This window comes from Lissotriton vulgaris, chromosome 3_1, assembly GCF_964263255.1.
Source record: "Lissotriton vulgaris chromosome 3_1, aLisVul1.2, whole genome shotgun sequence".
Taxonomy (NCBI): Eukaryota; Metazoa; Chordata; class Amphibia; order Caudata; family Salamandridae; genus Lissotriton; species Lissotriton vulgaris.
In genome coordinates this window covers 1,594,275,234-1,594,297,752 of record NC_141689.1, presented here as the reverse complement: position 1 = coordinate 1,594,297,752, position 22,519 = coordinate 1,594,275,234, and positions in this window count along the sequence as shown.

Here is a 22,519-nt window from a genome sequence, read left to right as displayed (position 1 = left end):
TGTTGGGCAGAAGCCAAATCTGGCTAATAGTATTACTAGAGTACTGCTCCTTCGACTTTCCACTGTTCTTTGAACTCTGGAATTGGAGACTTGGGTGCTAACTTGCCGTACAATATCCAGCAGACACCTATCTGCAACATCTTCTTCCCACATTTGTATCAAGTCTATTATAGGTTCTCGTCTGGTCTTCCACTCACATTCCAGTCAAACAGTCAGGAATGGTTATTCTTCTGACCTATTGGCAGCGTATATAAATGATCAAATCCCGTGTTCTTTATCTCCGCGGGAAATCACAACACGGTCGTTATCACGACCGTGTTGTGATTCCGCATACCATTCCTCCGCAAGTCGTAACAATGACTTGCGGAGGGGGGACGCGGGAAGTTGGAATAGTATAATTTAGTATTCCAACTCCAGTCTGTCTGGACACTAGGGAAGTTGTTGGATTTTAAATCCCCAACGACCTGCGGAGTAATGGTATGCAGAATCACAGCGCGGTCGTGATAACAACCTCTTTGTGATTCCCCGCGGAGATAAACTTTCGTTGTAAACGTTGTTTACCATGGACAGCTGGACTGAAGAGAACTTATTGGAAGAACAACCAAGTTGGCAGAGTTTTAAACTCTTTGACTTTCAAAGGTGTACTCTGGAGAAAAAAGAACAAGTACCCTTTATTTGTTAAAGCATATTCCTCCTTAAAATGCTTTTGTTTTACCATCTTATCAAAGTCATCTACATTTTGACTATTGTTACTGATCCAGCGGAAGGCCAGAGATGGGTACTTCGAAACAAAATATTTCAATGGAGCCCATATACATTTACCCAAAATGTTCATTCACACTCCCTGGTAAATCCGCTGATGGTCAAGTTTTATAATTCACTTAAGTTCTGATTAGTTAATTTACTGTAAACCTAAACAATTTGGTACAATATTTAATATCTTACCTCTGGTCGATGTACCATCAGTTGAGTTGGTTGATGTTGATATTAATAGTTATCTACTAATTCACAGATCTCAGCGAAACAACCACAGACTCTGGATAAGATTCATAAGTTTATCTAAACTTTCAATCATAAATTGAACGCTCATTAATTCAAACTCTCAGAGCAAACTCCATCATTCTTCATATGGGAGAGAAAATTCATTTAGTAAATACATTCATTGACCCACAAACACATTCAACAAATCAATGCATAAGAGTGGATAGATGAAGAGACAAAAGGCATAAACATAATACTTTTCCAAATCATAATGCAAATCTTGAGATGGGATAATAGTTACCTAATTGAAAATACTGAAAACCACCCTTTGGCCAAAGGACTGGTGGGGGGTCCCCTGAGTTAGAGTCAGGAGACAAAGACTATAGGACAGGGTCAGGCCCAATATTTACTAGACTTCCCTACAAACCTGATGCACCAGGGCGATTCCGACTCTAACACTCTCTTACTCCTTAATGTTCTTCCACAATCTTCAAATATAATCAGGCTGTCATTTGGATCTGAATCTTTTCAGACTGCTCTCTCCTCTTTCTTCTGATGATAATCTTGATGCTCTCTTGATGCTGCTTTCAGCTTGACCACTCTAGTTATAGTGTTCATTTCACACTGCCCCACTCTCAACAGTTGCAAATATTAGTAAAATACGAAATGTAATTGGACATGGCTAGGGGAGTCTTCATCACACTATTCTGACATATTAATTTTTGTTAAGGTACTATTGTCTCACAAACCTTTCCCCTTTAGCTCATTCACAAATTTTCATTCCCATAAAAGTATTGTTGCATTATTTAATACCATTCAAAAGAGGCTCCATGGGCGAGAGATACACGTCTCCTCTTTCTCACGTCTTCTGTTCCCGCTCTTTGGCAGCTATTCAACTTAGCGGTCATTAGATCACATTGCGAATCCACCGAGCCATTTTACTGCTGCCATTTTACTCTCTCTGTTATTGCCATAACAGGCCCAAATGTACACTATTAATAAAAGAATCATAAACAGATGTTATTTTCTTAAACATATAATTCTCACCGGTTTACCACCCACTCCTCCTCTATCCCATGTTATTATTATTCTCTTGAGAAAAAGCATCAGCAACAGCAGCTTTCTTTTGATTTCAAGCAAGCAGGTGCCGGGCATGTGGTGCTTCACAATCATGTTAGTCCTTCTTGCTCATGCATGAGAGTTTTTCCCTCTCAAAGTGAGTTAGTCACGTTATCCCTACGTAATTCTGGTTTGCACTTGCGCAAAGCGTTTTTCCAAATCAAAGTGGGTTTTGGTCGCGTTGCACTTTATTCCACATTCCTTAAGCATGCATAAAGCTTTTTCCCCATGTGTCGGTGTTGGGTGTATGTTAGTTTTGTCTCTTTTACAGTTTTAGCAGTTAGTAAAAGTTAATGAGAAATTCCTCCTAGCAAGTTTTGTTTTCTTGAAACCTTGCTCCATCAGTGCGGCTAAGTAAGTCGAAAAACAATTATGTATGAAACATATTGCAACTATTCATCTTACTGACACTGTTAATACAGAATAGTGCCTTTCATTAGCATTCTGTCCATATGGTAACTACATTTCTCATCTGATATATTTTTTTAACCACGTTCAATGGTGTAATATCTTTGAATCCTACAGAAAACCTTGCTTGATGGATCCATTAGCCTCCATTACACAAAGGGAATGTGCCACCACCAATATTATTTTAACAAACACATGGCCAGTGGTGTAGCTAGGGGGGGGGGAGCACGGGGTGGGAGGAATGCCCCAAGCTGCACTTTTTTTAGGGCAGCTGCAAGTTCAAGGTTAGTTTTTCTTTTTTACATTACATTTTACATTTTCATCTGTCAACTTCGCCCCGATTATCTGCACGGGCCGTCACTGTGCAGCACACCAAGGGACTGCCCCAGGTCGCAAAAGCTCTAGCTACGCCGCTGCAAATGGTGACGCTAATGCAATAATCTTTGGGAACGAACCACAATGCTACTCACTGTCGTGTGGGTCCATTCCCTTTACTTGAAACATTTTCTACACTACATCTCAATTTCCGCCTTGCTCTGCATGGAATAAAACATAGGAATTATAAACCAGTTTTCAAAGCTTCACAGTGGAAAATCCTTTTATCTGAAAAAACTCTAGTCCCATCTGCATTGGACAATAGCTGGGAAAAACATAAATGATGTTAAAAACACTTAAAATAAAATAGGACAGTATCATGAGATAAAGACAGCATTAAAACAGTAATTCTGACATCAAACTGACTGCCCAAAAAACTGAGTTAAATCGGGTAACTTTGAGGGGTTTTCACCGTCTAGATGGGGCTTGAAATATTCCCAGATTAAATTATATTAAAACCTCCTTTACATCTTTAGTATGCCCTGATCTTTTTTGAGACTTCTGAGAATATCACAAAAAAGGAAATGGTTGGGCCCGTAAACAAATACCTTTCTAACAAAAGTGATTTGAAAGAAACCAGGGAACTGAAGAAATCTTCTGTTCATTTGTATTTTCTGTTAAAAACTTTGTGGTCTACTGAACAATATCTTATAAAGGGCACAAACACTAATCACCATTTTCTTTTAACCAGGATCAGGTTCAACTAGGTACACTTTTTACTTGCGTTCGAGAGAAGTTGGAGCCTTTGTGAAAAATGTGCTTTTGTGATTCTGTTTCTCAACAGGACACCCTCATCTTTTTTTATCATGCTTTGTGGGTCCTGTAGATTCCTTATAATTACAATTGCAATTCAAAATGGCACTGTGTTTCACATTGGGTTATTGGTTGAGGGAAGTCACTAAATTAACCTGTGCTTAACCATCTGGTAGCTTGACACAAAGCAGTCAACTTAACATAGAGGCAATCTGTAAAGTATTTATGCAGCACAGAAACAGTGATAAAGTGGAAACACAACACAGCTGAAATCTAATTTGAAACATTAAGTACATTTTAATAAATCAAATGATGCCAGAATGATAAAAATCCAATCAGTAGAACTGGGGATATCAAATGTCAAAGTTTAAAGGGAAAATAATGCCTAGATGCGCAAAGTGCCAACTGTGGTTATATCTGGTCCCACCAGACTAGGATAAAGTCACATGTATAGACCAGCCACATTGAAGCAAGCACAGGCTAGATACAGGGACCTGGTCAGTCCCAACAAGATTTGTACCTTGTGTCCCTGATTCAGGGCTTTGCGTTGTTCCAATCGGGTGCTTCACAGTGCTGCAATACGAAGTCCTGTGTCAAGTTAGTTTGTGCTGTGTCAGTTCCAATCAGGAGCTGCGAGGGCTGTGATGCAATGTCCTCTGTCTTGTTGTTGTCATCTGTGAGGGTTCCAATCAGGAGCTGCGAGAGCTGCAATGAGAGGTCCTGCATCTAATTGTGTTGCTCTAATCTGTTCCGATGAGGCTGCCGATCAGGAGCTGCAAGGGTCTGTGATGCGAGGTCCTGCATCCAATTGTATCGTGCTGTATCATACTTCGTGACATCCATAATAAGGCAGGTAGGAGTACACTCTGATGCCAACCAAGGGTACTGGATCTGGGGATCACCCCTTGGCGATCAGGGTTCACTCTAGGTAGAGGCCAGCAGCATGGCTCAGGCTGGTCCAGTTAGAGCAGGCCGTTCCAGTACAGAAGGCCAGCTGGGTAGTTACAAGGATGCCTCTGATGCATGTTGTTTTGCCTTTGCTCACACAATAGGTCAGCCAACTGACCCTTGGAGTCACTTTGTATATCCTGGGATGAAGACAAGCAGGGACAATGTTCCTTCTCAGACAGCAAAACAGTCTTTCAGCTGGCAGGTAGCCTACTAGCATCAGGGCAGACCTTCCTATGTAACTTCCAGAAGTCCAGAAGTGTTCCAAAGATTGGCTCTGGATATCCAATATTTATACCTGGTCCCAACCTTTCTGAGGGGGGACTCCCTGTTCTACCCCAAACTGCCTGGGGTGACAAAGGACAGGGCAGACCTGGTGTCAGATTCTTTTGTGTATACAGGAGGCAAAACACACATTCTAGAAGATAGGTTTCTTAAACAAACCCAAGCTACTACAGCCATCCCTGTAGAATGGCTAGGAGGGGCTGAGTACAGCCCCCCTATTCTGACAGGATGGCCCATCTTGTTCATGCCTAAGGACCCTTTGTGTTACAGTTAGAAAGCAACATTCAACCCCCAATAAAATTATCATTCACAGTTATGTGATCCAGGACACTGGTAAAAGTCAAAAATGGTTTGGATAAGAAAATTCAACTTTCTTAAAGTTGCATTTCCAGACTTTCTGACCTAAAATCCAAGTTTACTATTAAAGAGTGTTTCCAATTACAATGTATTTGAGTGTAAACAGCATCTCTCCATCTCCTCCTAATCCAAAGTTGGCACTTATTAAATGTAATAAAGTACTGCAGTATTAATCAATAGGAGAAATAGGCCTTAACACAGTGAAAAATGACTTTAGGAGATTTTCACTGCCAGGACATGGAAAATCTAAGTACACATGTCCTACTTTTTCAATACAGTGTATCCTGCCCTTCGAGCCTTTTGGGACTACTTTAGGGGTGACCTATTAATATTGAAAAGGAAGGTTTAGGCCTGGCAAAACGTTTATTTTGGCATTTTGAAATGGCAGTCTCAATCTGTACTACATCCTGCAGTTGCAGAACTGAGAAACATTTCAAAAGGCTATTTCAATGGGTGACACAATGAGTGCTGCCGCTCACTAGTAGCATTTAATTTAACAAAGCCTGGGTATATGTTAGTACCCTAGGGACCTACAAGAACATTAACTGTACTTACCACTGGCTAGCAGAAAAAAGTGCACTGTCTCCTAATGTCAAGAAAAGTGGGTTCAGCAACAGAAGGCAAAACAATATCAAGGGTGACCCTGCAAAAAGGGCCAGGTCCAACACTCTGTTAAAAGGTATATATTTCACCCAGATTTGACAGGCGTTGCTTTATCTTGCAATGTTTCATGATGAGTTTACCTGTTTTTATAATGCATTATTTTTAAATTGAGAGGTTATTTGATTAATACTTGTATACTGTAAGGACGAATGGTTCTTTTATTTTTTTTTAATATCAAAATAAAGATTTTATGATGATGGTGATGATGATGATGATGATGATGCCGATGACAACCTCAGTCTTATCACTGTTTAGATTCAAGTAATATTGTTTTATCCACTTTGCAAACTCAGAAATGCAAGATTGAAATTTAGCCGAGGCATCTTTTAATGGTCATCATTAAAATAAACAATTATCTTGGTGTTATATAACTAGTACACAAAGAAAAAGGCAAAGAGTTTGACCAACTAAATTAGAGAAGGTTGAAAAGTGTCTGACTAGGCAAGGAGCCCCATGGAACACAAAACACACAGAAAGTTTAAATGGGGTCAGAGGCCAACATTTTAAAGACAAACCGGGATATGCAGCCCCAAATGAACACGTAAATACAAAATATATCCCAGTGTCTAGGAGATAAAGAAAGAACAGGAAAAACTCAACACAGCCCACGATTCATAAGAATGACATACGGTTTATATGTATGGATTCCCATCACTCACCAAGCCTGGTGATTGGCTTCATCATTTGGGTATCCTTTTGTAAAGGCTGACATTCTTGCTCCATAGCTATTAGAGCTCCAGGATGTCAAAAGGTATATGTACCAAGATGAGCAGTATGTAAATAGTAGAGTGTATGGGAACAGAAAAAAGTGCAGTGCAAAAACAGTGAAGTGAAAACTAAAATTGATGCGTAGACAGACTGAATTTTATTAGTGTCTGCTATGATCAAAAGTTAAAAACAGTATTAAGGACCATTTTTAACAAATAGCCGTCCTTGACAGAAGTGGTCAACATGTTTCAGCACTCAGCGGTAAAGATAAACCATGTGCTTTCATCAGGACCTCTATAAACAATAAAGCTACTGCTATACGTGTACACTGAACAGAAGTTTTTTGCAAACCAGAAAAGGATACAAAGTGAGACAAATTTCTCACAATCCAGAGTTCCTCGTAGGCTCACAAGTAATCGGAAAAGATAAATGAAGTCACACAATGTGCAATAGAATCCTAGGATAGAGTCTTCCCATTCATTCTCTGTTTAATGTGTGGTAACAGGGTAAACCATCACACTCACGCCCAAAAGAAATAAGCGATAACCCCCATCTTACCTCGTGAGTATGGAGGACATGGCCTCACCCCACCTGGCAACAGCTCAGGATAAAGGAGGCACCGCTCTAAAAGGAAAAGTACACCAAACTAAAATTCATGCGGTGTAACATATAACCTTAAACATTAAAAACAGGCCAAAGTACCAAAGGTATTAGGTAAAGTACTCCTAGCTCATGTGTCTTCCCACTCTCTCATGTTGGACAACACTAACCCTCCTTGAGGGTATTTACTGTAGTGTCTATACATAAAACAAAACTTTTCTCCTCAGGCTATGGTCACAAGTGTCGTAATGGTGACCATAAACCTTTTTAAAGTGTCTTAATAACAAAGGTTCTGTATAATAACAGCCCTCCGCTCGCAGCTGCTAAGATGGTACTTGTATCATGATCGAAGCGCTAATCATAAAGTCCGTCTATTCAAAATCGGCAACAGAGCAAGTCACTGTGCTTAGGTGACCTAATTAACCATTGGTAGAGGTATATGCAACCAACAGCTAAATCACAACCAATGGCCAAATTAACCGTTAGTAAAGGTATACACAACCTCTTCCTCTTAGAATTATTTTAATTTAACCCCCTTTCGAGATACTCCGTAATAACATCCAGAAAATCACAACTCGCATTCGAGCCAAGGATAGAGTAAAAAAAGTCAGCAGAAAGTGTGCTTGCTCTTACCTATCCGTCGGTACCTCTGACGGTCTTCAGAGCCGTCGGGAGGTACCGAACGGAAAAAAATGCTCACTAAATAGATCCCGCTCCTCTCGGTAGCCTACCTGTGACTTCCGTGTTGATTGGCGTAGTCCCGGTGAGCGCGAGAGTTCATCCGAGATCTCGCGGGACTACGCCGACAACTACCGAATGACCTAGAGAGTCATGGGAGATGTAGTCCCAAGACTCTATGTTTGACAAAAGACTATGAAAATAGACGGACCGTGTAAACTTTTTTCATACCCTCACGGCCTCATGCTAAAATGCTACATTGCTAATGCAGGGAACCTAACAAAACCAAACTGTTAGCTTGAACCCCGGCTGGCAAAATATTATTTATATTCAAAGAATGAATGTTTCACAATCCACTGATCTGCTTTTAATACACTCAGTGGAATTCAGTTATCAGCTCTTTTGGGACCAAAACATGCAGTAACTCTTTATGACTAATAAGACTACATTGAAAGTTCTCTCAGAGAAAAAGAACACAGCAGTTAAAGCAAACATACGGCAAAACGCATTGTACAGTAACTTGGAGTGCTAAGAGTGGACCAGGGAATAGAATCGTTCAGTCCTTGTGTGTCACTCCTAAGTCTAAAGACCCACTGTTGTTCTCTCAATAGTAGGAATTTAGAGACATCAGTGACGTGCTGTGGAATAAAGGGTTGTTCTAGAACAGTCCACAGCATGTCCTCTGGTCTGTGATTTAGTTCCAAATAGTGGGCCGTAAGTCCAGTCACTTGTTTTTTGCACCTTATGGTGCTCATGTGTTCCATGATCCGTAACTTGACCGTGCTTACGGTCATGCCCACATAGTTCAAATTGCAAGGGAATGAAATCAGGTACACCACCTTCTCACTATTAAAGTTAGTAAATCTCTTCTGTATCCATGGGCGATCTGTACCTATGTCTACTGTTTTTGATTTTTTGTCATAGGACACACTTTGCATGTACCACACGGAAAGTGTCCCTGCAATGCAGGTGTCCCCCAGATGGTATCTTGGGTCAATGGTTCCGAGGTATGGGGTCTTTTGTGTACTAGTTTGTCACGTAAATTACTACTTCTCTTGAATGCAAAGAGAGGTTCTGGTATATTCTCACCTCCAACTTTAAGAATTTTCCAGTGTCGACGGATTGATTTCTTCACTTCGTTGGACATTGTACTATAAGTATTAACAAATGTCAGTCTCGGAGTTGTGTCTTGTTTGGTACTCTTTTCAAGTAGGCTCTCACGATTATTATTGCTAGCACGTTTGATTGCTTGTTTGACCAATTTACTGGGATAGTCTCTATTTACCAAGTTAGATGATAGAGTTTTGACATTCCTGAGGTAACTGTCCTTCGTGGAACAGTTCCTGCGTATACGCAGGAACTGCCCATAAGGCAGGTTATCCTTGAGAGCTACTGGATGGTGACTTTTGTAACTCAACAAGGAGTTTCTGGCCATAAGCTTGGTGTAGAGTTCTGTCTCAAGACCAGCAGGGGAGGCAGTATCAATAGATCTAGAAAGGGCAACTTATATTTGTCCAACTTTACTGTGAATTTAAGGAAACTATTCCTGCAGTTGAGCCAGACTAGGAACTTGTTCACACTGGTGGTATCTCCTCTCCAAATAACGAAAATATCATCAATATAACGCCTCCAAAGGCAAATAGAATCTCAATGAGGGTTATTGGAATTGAGAACATGCTCCTGTTCGAAACCGTGAACGTACAGATTAGCCATACTCGGAGCAAAAATGCTTCCCATACTCGTACCAGATGTTTGGAGGAAGATGGTATCCTCAAATTTAAAGAAATTTCTTTCATGGCTTTCTGTGCACACGCCATGATGAAATGAGGCGGTGTTATGGAATCCAGGTTTCGCTGTGGCAATAGTGTATTCACAGAATCAAGGGTTTCGTCCTGCGGAATTGAGGTGTACAACGACTCCACATCAAACGATACGAGAAGATCTGTATCGTGATAGTATTCAATGTCAGAATAAGTCTAAGCACGTCCTTAGTATCCTGAAGGAAGGTAGGCATTTCCTTCACCATCGGATTCAAAAAGAAATCTACAAAGGTCAAGAGAGGTTCCAAAAGTGACCCAATCCCTGATATTATAGGACGGCCCAACAGTGGTCTATTAGGCTAGTGCACTTTAGGAAGGACATAGAAATACGGCATGACAGTTTTTTGTCTGGAAGAAATTGGCCCTATGTGCTGTTATCCAACAACCCTCATCCTCAGCGTCTTCCCCAATCGTGGATATGTTTCTCTTGATTCTTTCAGTGGGGTCTTGTTTGAGTGGCCGGTAAGCGTTCCTCATTCCTAATTGTCGTAAGCATTCATTCCGATACACTTCTGTATCAAGTAGAACAATTGCCCCGCCTTTGTCAGCCGGCTTAATGATGATATTCGAGTCTTACATAAAGCTACAAAGTGCTAAATGCTCTTCCTTAGTAAAATTGGAAAATTTCTTACGCTCTTTCTCAAGAGTAAGAGTAAGGTCTGTACTTACTGCCTTTTCAAAAGTGAGCACCTGGGGGGGTACTAGATGAGAAGGTGGAAAAAATGTAGATGGCTGTCTCAGCCCTGTGTTGGAATCTATGAGCTCCCCTTCAGTGTTTTTATCTTTGAAGAAAAAATGTAATCTTACTTTCCGGAAGAAATTAGCCATTTCCCAATGGGCCTTGAATGGGTCACCATGTGTGGTTGTGACAAACCCAAGTCCTTTGTTTAACACCTTTTCTTCATTTGAAGTGAGTACTTTTGAACTCATATTGAGGACTAGTCTGACTCGGTGCTCATCCCCGCTTGTCCCAGCTGCTTCTTCTTGGAACTCCGCAGTGTCCGAGGTGAGGGAGGTGGACTCCAATGGACCTGCGCCCTCTGATTCCTGCGTCTGCCCCTTGGGTGCCTCCCGGACAAACCCTAAAAAAGACTGATTAGGGAAATTGCCTTGGTAATTTTGGTATGGTATCATTGGACCCATAGGTCCCATGGGGCCTGGAGGAAAAGGCGGTTGCCATGGATTAGGTTGCCACCATGGTGGAAATTGATGCGTTGCCCCTCCACACCATTTTTGCTGATAAATTCTGCCTCTCCCTCTCCCCCGTTTTCCCCTTTGGACAGATGAGTCAGAATCACTAGAATTAGTTTTGTCATTGGATGATGAACCATAGCTGGACCCCAATTTACGTCCTTTGTTATTGTAGTCGGGTAGGACATATCCATCACCAGTATAGGGATAAATCTTGTCAAATTTAAATTTCGCAAGGTCCTTCTTGAATTTTTCAATTTTCGAGAATAGAATATTATCCTTAAATTTCCTATTGGTCTTGTTCGTCTCATCCTGTTTTTTTTTAAAGACGTGCTAATGGTAGCTCTGATCTGCGTTTCCAGCACCTGTATTTCGATAAGGATATGATAGGATGGGACACCACAGTTATGAAGTTTAACAGTGGAAAAAAAAGGAGGAAAATGTATCAACCGTTGACAGTCAATTAGAAATGATTAAAAACAGGTCAGCACTTTATTTCTGATCACATGAGGTTCATACATTGGACCAGCATTTGTCTTTAAGTAGAATCAAACGTAATAAGCAGAACTGATCAAATGAGGGCTGCTTTACACTCTACAATGAACCAATGATCTTCCAAGACTGCAAATAGGGCAGGCTTAGTACAGTAGGTAGGGTGAAAGCCAAACTACAAAGAATATATCAGATTTTGGGATTCAATAAAACACAATAGCTTAGTCATGTGGACATGTCTTACAATATTCAAGTGATACATGCAAATAATACATTATTTGTCATATATGTGATGACAAATGTGTGCCACAAGTGTGGGTCCTATTACTCTGTGCATATTAAAACACCTAGGGAATGTATATTCACATTATGTCAATGTTTAAAAATGCAACTAGGATAAATGAGTTAAACAAACTTTATTTTTCAGAAGCGTTTGAGAGAAGCAATCATTGCTGGAGGGAAATGTTTTCTATATGACATCCCTAGGCACCTCTCAATGTTGTAAGAAATGTGGTACCCTTGTTCGTCCTTCATGTCACTGATATCTGCCCTTTTACCTGATCATATGTACAAGCAGCTCAAACCGCATAGAATTAAATGAAACTGCAAACACAATAACAACCCTTTTTTGAGCAATCCTCATGTTACAGTTTCATCCCCGCCATCCTCTTGTTGTTCGTCCATGAAAAGTACCTTACTGGGTTGGTTGACTGACTATTGTGTTCTGTTGAAATTGCATTGACTTTGATTGTGCTAATGACTTCAGAGGTTCTTATAAATAAACTCCTGGGTGAATCCTTTCCGATGACTTTGAATGGTAACGCAAGCCAAAGTTCCAGTGTTCTACAGCTTGCTCTACAGCAGCACTCCTGTCTAAAAGTGTCCACATAAAGGTGATCATCTTTAGGAAGGAGTGATTGTGTGTGCTCGAACACAATCTTTTCACTAATTCCTAAAGTCGAAAGGTGACTTGTAGGATTTATTGTATAGTCCTTCTCTATACATACTCTAAAGCTATATACATAATTATTAGCGTTCTCACACAACATTTACATTTTGATGTGTTGTCAAGCTCTTTTGCTTGGAATCTACTGCCTGAACAGCAACCACCCTTTGCAAAGAATCAAAGAATCATCGTCACGTCATGTCATGTTTCATGACAGTTCTAATTTTGAACTTGTCATGGTTGGGGTGGTACCAGGGCAATGATGCAGAATTATCACTGAAGTGCAGCATACACTGCAAAAACAAGGACCTGCCTCTGGCCATGACCAGTGTGAAGCTGGATATTCCTCAAACTGTACGAATGGACCAATAGGACTGCATAGTTGGGTTGTGCTTTTGAGCATTAAGCCCAGATATTTTTTTAAGTTCACAGGTAAAGTGGAAGACAAAGGTGTGAGCTAGAATGAGGCACCAGAGTGTCACCATGCTCCTTCAGAAACTTTTCAGCACACAAATTTGTTTAGTGCCCAATTTCCTCAAGGAAGCCATATGCCAGAAATAGATGGAAGTAGTAAATTGGCAAAGATTGCTGCCTCAGTATCATAACTTATCTCAGGGCTCTTCTCCATTATTTGAGTTAGGGCATGATTAGAATCCATCCACCTAGACATCATCTCTGTTAACTGTCTGCAACTTTCCTCCACGAATAGTATGTGTTATCTACATGCCAAGGTACTCTTAGAAATGAATGATGTGCTTTCAGCTTCAAGGCAATTTTTTTTACCTCTCCCTCCCTGCCTTCTGGAGGACATGGGGAGCTCCAGGATTCCTTGTGGCACCCATTTCATCACGTTAGCACCTGTAGGTGCTACAAAACCAGCTGCGGGCTCCAGCAGCACGGAAACCGCTTTCAGCTTCAAGGCAATTTTTTACCTCTTCCACCCCTGTCATCTGGAGACCGGGGGGAGCGCTAGGATTCCTTGAGGTGCCTGCATCATTGCGTTAGTGCCAGGAGGCACTACAAAACCGTCTGCGGGCTCCTGAAGTGCGAGATATGTGTGGGCGTGCCCAGGCAAAGCCCGGGCCTAGGGCGGGCCCGTCTGCGCCCATCCGTGCCAGGGCAAGGCTGGGCTGGGCCCATCCTTTTGGTTATTTGGTTTTTTAACTGCATCACTCGGTCCTAGCTCTATAAAAGCTGTGAGAAGGTAAAATACTCTTTTTTTGTCTTTTACCTTAATTGTCTAGGTATCCAGTACCATGAGAAAATAAGAAGTCCCTCCTACTTCTAAGACAGTGGACACAAACTTTGGATGGATACCTCCAAAAGGCAGTGGGGGCTCTAACTAAAGAAATAGAAATTGTGGAGCGAAGACTCTCACTAGCCCCCTACTCGATTATAGCAGTTCCAATCACTTCTTTTGCTTGAATTGTCTAGGTATCTTGTACCATGGGAACACAAATTTGTTTGCTGCCCAATTTCCTCATGGAAGCCATACGCCAGAAATAGATGGAAGTAGTAAATTGGCAAATATTTTGCAGTATTGGTTTTACATCCAGCATCTGTAATGAAAGGAGGAAGTTGTGGTTTAACTAAATTGGGGGGCTTCCAAATGAGCACTTTGCCTGTCCTCAGTGCATTACATACCTTCACTGCTGAGTGGGCTACTATGCCACTTTCTCTTAGCTGCTCATATTGTGCCTCAAAAATGGCATCACAACTGCTGTGAGCATGTTCTTCCGTATCACTGGAAGATGGCTTCTCTTCTGATGGCACTCCACTGACTGAAAAATCACTTCTGCTCCATGATCTTCTCCATCAGATGCTGTCTCAGTATCATAATGGGTGCGCGGGCGTGCCCAGGCAGAGGGCGAGTCCATCTGCGCCCATCCACGCCAGGACAAGGCTGGGCTGGGCCTATCCTTTTGGTTATTTGGTTTTGTAACTGCCTCACTCGATCCTAGCCCTACAAAAACTGTGAGAAAGTAAAATACTCTTGTTTTGTCTTTTCCCTTAATTGTCTAGGTATCCAGTACCATGGGAAAATAAGAAGTCCCTCCTACTTCTAAGACAGTGGACACAAACTTTGGATGGATACCTCCAAAAGGCAGTGGGGGCTCTAACTAAAGAAATAGAAATTGTGGAGCGAACACTCTCACTAGCCCCATACTCGATTATAACAGTTCCAATCATTTCTTAAGCAACTAACCTGGAACTTGTAATGGATCAGAGTCCACCTCCTCCTTTATTTCCAACTGTAATCATTTCAAGTCAGGATGCTACACCTACCCCCAATGAAGGAATTGAGTTAACAACCTGTCCATAAATGAAAGCCACTGGGCCGCCAACTGCTCCTGGAGGGAAACAAAAACAAAAAGATCTGGCGGGGTGACAGTAAAGTAAAAGGTCACTCTATGAGGGTCAAGAGAACTAAGCAAACTCACCTAGTTGGAAATATTGCTAAGACTCAGTCCGGTGGTGGTAAAAGTAGCACAACAATTTAACTAGATAGCATTGTTGATAAATTTAGTAGAATTGTACAACAGGCTTTGACACCTATTTTTTCTAGATAAAATTGTATTGAAGACCATCTTGCCCAAGTGTTGTCGAGTCGAGGTACCAAAATGTCAACCAAACAACTTGATAATGTTTCCTGTCCAAGAAACTTAAACTTACATTTTAAACTTAATGAGGTAATCCCTAGTGTCATAAAAAGCCGTCTCTTGATCCCACTAAAGCAGAAAACTATCGGCCCATCTCACTGCTACCTTGGGCAGCCAAGATTACTGAGGCGTATGTGAACTCCCTCTTGTCAGACTATCTCACTCGTAACAACATACTGGACCGCTCCCAAAATGGCTTTAGACTGGGCCACAGCACGGAGTCTGCACTTCTGGCTGTGACGGGACATCTCTGGTTAGCCATGGAGAGGGGGCAAACTTCGGCACTGATCCTGTTGGACTTAAGTGCAGTGTTTAATACGGTATCACATGACATTCTGCTGCGTCGCCTGGCGGAGGTAGGAATTACGGATCAGGCCCTGGAGTGGCTTGCCTCATTCCTTCATGAGAGGTCTTTCTCAGTATCAACCCCCCCATTTATGTCCAGTGAACACGGCATCAAGCAAGGGGTGCCACAGGGTTCCTCCCTTAGTCCCCTACTATTTAATATTTATGTTCAACCTTTGGCTGCTGTAGCGTTGAGTAGGGGCCTGACCATGGTCTCATAAGCTGACGACACTCAGTTAGTGGTGGCACTCTCTAATAACACTGAGCAAGATGCCCTTAAGTTTCAGGGCGATCTTGCGGCAGTGGCCGAGTGGATGACTGCTAACAGTCTCATACTTAATTCCAACAAGTCGGAGGTTTTGGTGGTCGGCAGAGACCATGGTCTGTGGAGTGACCTCTGGTGGCCAGCTAGGCTGGGTACGGCCCCTCCCCCAAGCAAGTGGTTAAGAACCTGAGGGTTTGAGTGGACTCATCTTTAAACTATTGAGTCCAAACCAAAAATATCCCGCACTTCAGGTACTTGCTTTGGACTTTTACGAGGACTTAGGCCGCTGTTGGGCCTCTTTGATGCCTCTATGCATTAGGTTATTATCCAAGCTATGGTCCTGTCCAGAGTGGATGAATCTTGCTCCCTCTATTTGGGGTCCAATAAAGAAGAGGTTCAGAGGCTGCAAAGGACACAAAATGCTGCTGTCAGAACACTTCTAGGTCTGTTCAAGTTCTGCTCTGTGCCCAGTGCCATTCGCCACCTCCATTGGCTTCCGTTGGCCAGGCACATTGAATTCAAGGCTCTGTGTATCTCTTTCAAGGCCTTGAAATTGGCCACCCCGCCTATTTTGGCTAATCTCCTGTCACCGTATGGTCCTTCACGTCCCCTCCGGTCAGAGGTTCAGCATTTGGTAGTGGTCCCCTGGATCCGTAGAGTGCGGGCTGGTGGTCGCTCTTTTTGTTATAGAGCTGACACACTCTGGAACACACTACCTGTGCAGATTCGTGGCTTAGAGAACTACCTGGAATTTAGGAAGGCCATCAAGACTCTGCTGTTCCCCACTAACTAGCAGGTGTCACTCTGCAATCTGTCGGTCTTTCTTTCAGCGCCTGGATGCCCTTTTGCTGGGGCAGCTGTTGCGCTATATAAAACACCCTAGCATAACATAACATAACATAACATAATTAACTGCACAACGCCTCTGAGCATACCATCATATGTAAATGAGAAAATGTCAGGTACAGAGCCCCTTCAGCATAGTGCCAGTTCAATTCTATGGCCTCCACAACACAGGATTCGACTCTGGTTGGGAACCCCCGTAGGAATACTGAAAACCCTGGTATAGGGACATAAATCAGCCAAAACTGATCATGAAAGGTAGGGGTAAATATTCACACAGGATTGGTGTACAGTTGTCTTGAACTTACCCCAGGAATGTACACCATATACTGTGTTTCTGAAAAGGTATGCCCTGTCTGGCTCCTGGCCAGCAAAAAACTTGCCAAAGCCTTATTAATAAATCGCCTCACTGGTGTTATAAGAAAATCTCGCCAAAATTAAACTGGTCAGAAACCAATTATAATGGCTAGGTGAGTGAGCTGGCTAGGTCACACAATTAAACATGGGGTAGGGGACTGTGTGGTGCTGAACTTTAGTAATGCATGGTGTTCTCGCTTTGCCCTAACGCATTTTAGTAATTGGTCTGATGACTTGATAGAGATCCACCCTTTGGGTTCTTTTTATCCCCCATATCATGATGTAAGTGGAAGAGAATTGCCAGTATGATTGGAATCAAATTTACATCCTCCTATACAACCTCCCTCATTCACTCACCCTAATCGATTCGATGTTCTTTCAGGGCTGTCTGAAATTGACTAACTATTTGGACGTTTTAGTCAATCGGTTGCTGTACTTGGATTGGGTATGTTCTGTAATGCTCTGGGTATGTACTGTAATGCTCAAGGGAGAAGAATTCTTTTAGACGAGTACAATAACAGGGGTTTGTTGGAATCATTAAAATCCCCCTCTTTTAGAAGAAATTCTAGTAGGGAGCGACGAGACAAATATGTAGTCGACCCACCACACAATAACTTAACTCTAAATTTTACTACTTCTTGTCAGACCTGTCTCCTACCGCAGTTGGGCAATCTGTCTGAGGAGGTGTGGCTCAATTATATTAGAGGTTTTGATGTTATTTGCCTACTGGAGACGTAGTATAAGGAAGACATAGTGCTAAATGGTTATTGCTCTTACATGGTCCATGCAACACCTTCCCCAGAAGGAAGAGCTAAAGGAGGGTTGGTTGTTATGATTGCAGTTATGCCATAAAAATTACCCCTGTTGTCAAACCTCCCTGGTACCAATTAATTTTAATTGTTAATATGTTACAGATCAAGCATTTAATTGTGAATTGGTACTACAATATTTTTAACAAGAACAATTGTCAGGTTATAGAGGCTCTGTGGGATGAAATTAAAAAAACCTCTGAGAAATGGCAACCCTTATCCATTTTTTGGATAGGGGATTTTAATTGTTCTTCCTGCCCACATAGTTGCTTGCTGATTGCTAAATACAGAGGGGCAGCCCCTCCCGCATTTTGTTAATACTCCCCAGGGGGAGGCCCTAAGTTCTATCATCGTGGAAAATTACGTGGGCCTCATTAATGATTTAGCCAGCACCCGCCTAACATTGTGTCCCACTTATGTTGGAGGGGGTAAGGTAAGTTGTATTGATTTTATGTTTATTTCGCAGACGTTTCTAGTATTTGTTGATAATTTCGAGGTGGAGCCAAATAATGCCAGTGATCACAATCCCCTGACAGCTATTTTTAGCATAAATTCCCAGCCTGGGAAAGTTGATGATTGCCCTATACTTTTTTATCCTAATAAAGGGGTAAGACTCAACCGGAACAAAGTACACCCATCTGATTTTGAGTAAAAAATTGTTAGACTTAAATATGACTCAATCATGAGGTGTCTCCATTGTGGTGTGTCGCCAGCTGAGATCATTCGTGATTTCGACCAATATGTGCAGATGTAGCAAAAAAACCTGATCAAATCAATTAAGGTCAGGAATGTCCCTGAGACTAGGTGGTTTAATGCTGCTTGCTCTAATGCTAAAAAGAACTAAAACAGGCTGTGCACGCTATTCCTTGTGACTGGGCACAAATTAAAATTGTCAGGAAGCCATACAAAACCGAAGTTAAGCAGAGGAAGGAAGAACTAAGGTCATTAGCCTGGGAAGATCTGTAGAGAGCTAGCTCCCTCAAAGACTCCAAAAGCTTTTGGGAAGTTATAAATTGTCCTTTTTTCACAGAAGAGATGAGGTGGATAGATTCCTTGTTCACAGGGGAGGCTTAGGGAACTAATTTTTCTGCCATATTTAATCCTCATGGCCGCCATCTAGATGATCCCAGTGGGTATTTGTCTTGAAAGTTAACCTTAGCTTCTGAGTTAAGTTCATCTATCTCAGTGGCTAAGGTCGAGGAAGCTATAGCCAAAGGAGTTTGCATAAAAGCACCAGGTCTTGATGGAGTCCCCTTAGATCTTTTAAAAAGTAATCCCCGGTTATGGGCTTCCGTGCTGACCAAAGTATTTAGATCAGTGATTACTGACCCAATCCCAGTATTCTGGAGAGAGGCCGTAGTTGTCTCAGTATTCAAGAAAGGTAACCGTAGTGACCCTGCCTGCTATAGGTCAATCTCCCTTATTGATGCTACGGCAAGGTTGCTGGGAGGGTTGTCCTTTCCCGATTTGAAACATGTGCGACTGACAATAAAGTGTTGGGAAGAACGCAATATGGCTCCAGAAGAGGGATAGGCCCCACAGAGCAGTGCCTTAAGTTGTCACTGGTGAAGGGCAAGTACATGAGGGCCAGGAAAGGTTCTATCCACCTGGCCTTCAGGGACTTGTCCAGTGCATTTGACACTGTAAACCGGGAAAAGTTGTGGGTAATGATGGGGAACATGGATGTGGAGGGGGCTTTGATTTCCCTTCTTGGCATGCTCCATGCATCGACCTCCGTTGCTATAAGATATGGCCCCAAGGAGAGAAAACTAGGCCGATAGCCTCCACAGAAGGTGTACGGCAGGGATGTATTTTGACCCCCATCCTTTTTTTTATTTACACCAATGGAGGCCTTTTAATAGACAAAGAAACTGATTGTCTGCGTATTGGAGGCACACGGGTCCCGCTATTCTCTTATGCCGATGAAACTGTTTTAATGGCACTACCAGCACTTGGCCTCCAAAAATTGCTTAATGCATTTACAGATTTTATGCTGGCTCTTGACTTAAAAGTGAATTTTATAAAATCTTATATTATGGTGTGTGGCCATAAAATGACAAAAACAAGGAAACACACGATGGGAGACAAGAATATTGATAAACTAAATAACTTTAACTGTCTAGGGAATGTTTTTAGGCAGGGTAGTTGAGGGGCCTTTCCATTTTGCCAGAAGGCTGGGCCATAAGCCGGTGTCTGAGTTGGGTAGTCTGTATAAATACAAATGTGTGCGCATTGCAACATGTGGGGCAGGAGTGTGGAGTAACCATAGCACCCAACAGCTTCAAGTGATGGAAAACAAATGTATTAAAAGAATATTGATGACACCTAACAGTGCCCCCACAATCTTCTGTCATCAAGAGCTGGGGCTTGATTTCGTAGAGGATCGCATTGAAATTGCCTCTCTGTTATTATGGGCAAAAATGTGGTTGCCCTAAGAACTAGTATTCTCCAGAGAGCTTATCAAGGACTGTATTAATCTAGATGGAACACTTTCTATCCCTTGGCTTCGATTCGTAAGGGACAGTTTCTGTAAGTTAGGTTTGGGTCAATATTTTGATTGTTTAAACAGCATCCCTAAAAATGCTGAAAAATATCATAAAAGAGGTACACTCTACAGGGGTGAAAATATCTCGTTCTAACCCTGACGTAACTGGGAGCCTTTGTTTATCCCCGAATCAATGGCAATTTTATTTACCTTTTACGACAAATGAACTGTCTCAATTTTATTTAACTAGATTACGTTTACTTCCCTTGCATTTTTTGGTGACTTTCCCAAAACAATCGGGGTGGGAAGATAAACTGGTGCCTTGCCCATGTGATAACCTGGCAGCCCAGAGCACTGTGCACTTTATGCTATTTTGCCCACTTCTTCAAAGAACCAAGAGAAAGATTTTTAGTCCCGATTTTAAAAGAAATTTGCCATGTTCTTACATAGAAGATTTTTATTATCTATCTTCTTTGGCCAATTGCGATACATGTATTAGGGTTTCCAAACATATCAAAGTAACTTTGGTGATTAGGAAACGGTATTAGGCCTTGCTACTGAACCCGATTAGAGTAACTTTCTAACACATAAGTCTAGGCACTGATGTACCTTTATGGAGGGAGCTGCAAGTTGGAAAAATGAAGAGTGCCTTGTAATATAGACTGTAATTTTATTAGAGGAATGTTTTTGGATGGAAACATCTCCCGCTTTTTATGTAATGAAATGACGTGTATGAACTGTTTATTCTGCTGCTTTGTACATAGATTTTTGAAATAACAATCATTTTCATTTAATTTCATAAAGCTTTATTCGGTACATATCAAACAATGACCATAAAAGCACATGATAATAACATACAAATATTTACAAATAGCGAAGATACAGTGGTAGTTATTTCAGTTAGACATATATTAAAAGAAGTTAAAACATCATACTTTTCCTTGCATGAATTGATTTGCATAGATAGGTAGCAGTAAAAAAGCAACCATCGGGTGATGCATGTTAAAAAGCAGTTTCATAGAATCATTCACAGTGCGAACTCCATATTTTACAAAAATTGGTTTTAAAAAGGCTATTTGTAAATTTCTGTACAAATTGCATATCAAAAGAAAGTGCAATGTGCATTGTACTGATTTGCCATCGCACGGGCAAGGGCCAACTGGATGTTTTTTAGGAGACAGAAAGGCCACCAACTGATGTACAATCCCAACCCTCAACCTGGTTAGGATAAATCGATGGGAGGCTCTGGTCACTTGGCTTAGATAAACTTGAAAGCCTTTGTTTCCCCCGAATTTATTATAAAATATACAGGTGGATAATTGGCCAGTGCTACTCTTCCGCCTCTCTGCCCTGTAGTTCATGAATGTACTCTTCATTTCCTGTTTTGACAATGCTGTAGCAGCATAGCAATCAGCTACAATATTTATACAAAGATTTCCTGAAAAATACATATGATATATTTTAACCAAGGGATCTTAACACCTTGGCTGCTTGAGGTATTTATCTCCTATGCTGGGCCATAATGATAATGGGTGTGGTCAAGACGAGCTCAGCTCGTCATGAGCACAGGAGCACTGTCCCTCAATGCGAGCTGAGCTCGTCATGAGCACCGAAAGGGTTAAGGTGGTTATCAACAGAGAGACAGTCATTAATAACAGCTCTATTCAAGACTGTCTCATCATTCTGCCAGATCGAACGCCATAACATTAACGGCCTTAAAGATATCAAGTCTGACAGATAGTTGATCCCTAGCTCTCTGTGGGTTAAGTCATTTGGGGCAGAGTTGGGTAGACACAAAAGTTTTTTGAGAAAAAGATTTTCCTCAACTTGCAGGCTACAGTTGGGGACGTGTCCCCACACCCCAGCCCCATAAAGGGCGATAGACACGCATCACGATTGATAAATCTGTAGCATGTCCCTAATGCGTCTATCCCCTATTTTGGTTACAAATTGGAATACCCCATGGGCATTTTTTGCCATTTTTACCCGCAGATTGGTAATTTCATGTGCCCATGTACAGTCCTTTGCAAAAGTAATTCCCAAGTAACAGAATTTATCGACTTGGTGAACCTTGTGCCCATCGATAAAATAGGTATGGGATCTTCAGCGACCAACCCCACAGGTCATAGTATAAGTTTTACTTTTGTTTATGAGTAATTTCCTATCCTTAATAAAAGTGGAGAACCTGTCCATCAGACGTTGAAGCCCAATTGGGGTCCTTGACAGTAACACAGCATCGTCTGCATATAACAATACCGGTACGTCTAGACCATTGACCTTTAGAGCATCAGCACTGATTGTTTTTAAAACCGCATCTACCTCGTTAATAAAAAGGGTGAAAAGCAGGGGGGCAAGTACACAGCCTTGCCTTATCCCGCTCCTAACTTAAACTTTGGTGTACACTCCCCATTTATACCGTACCGTACACTGG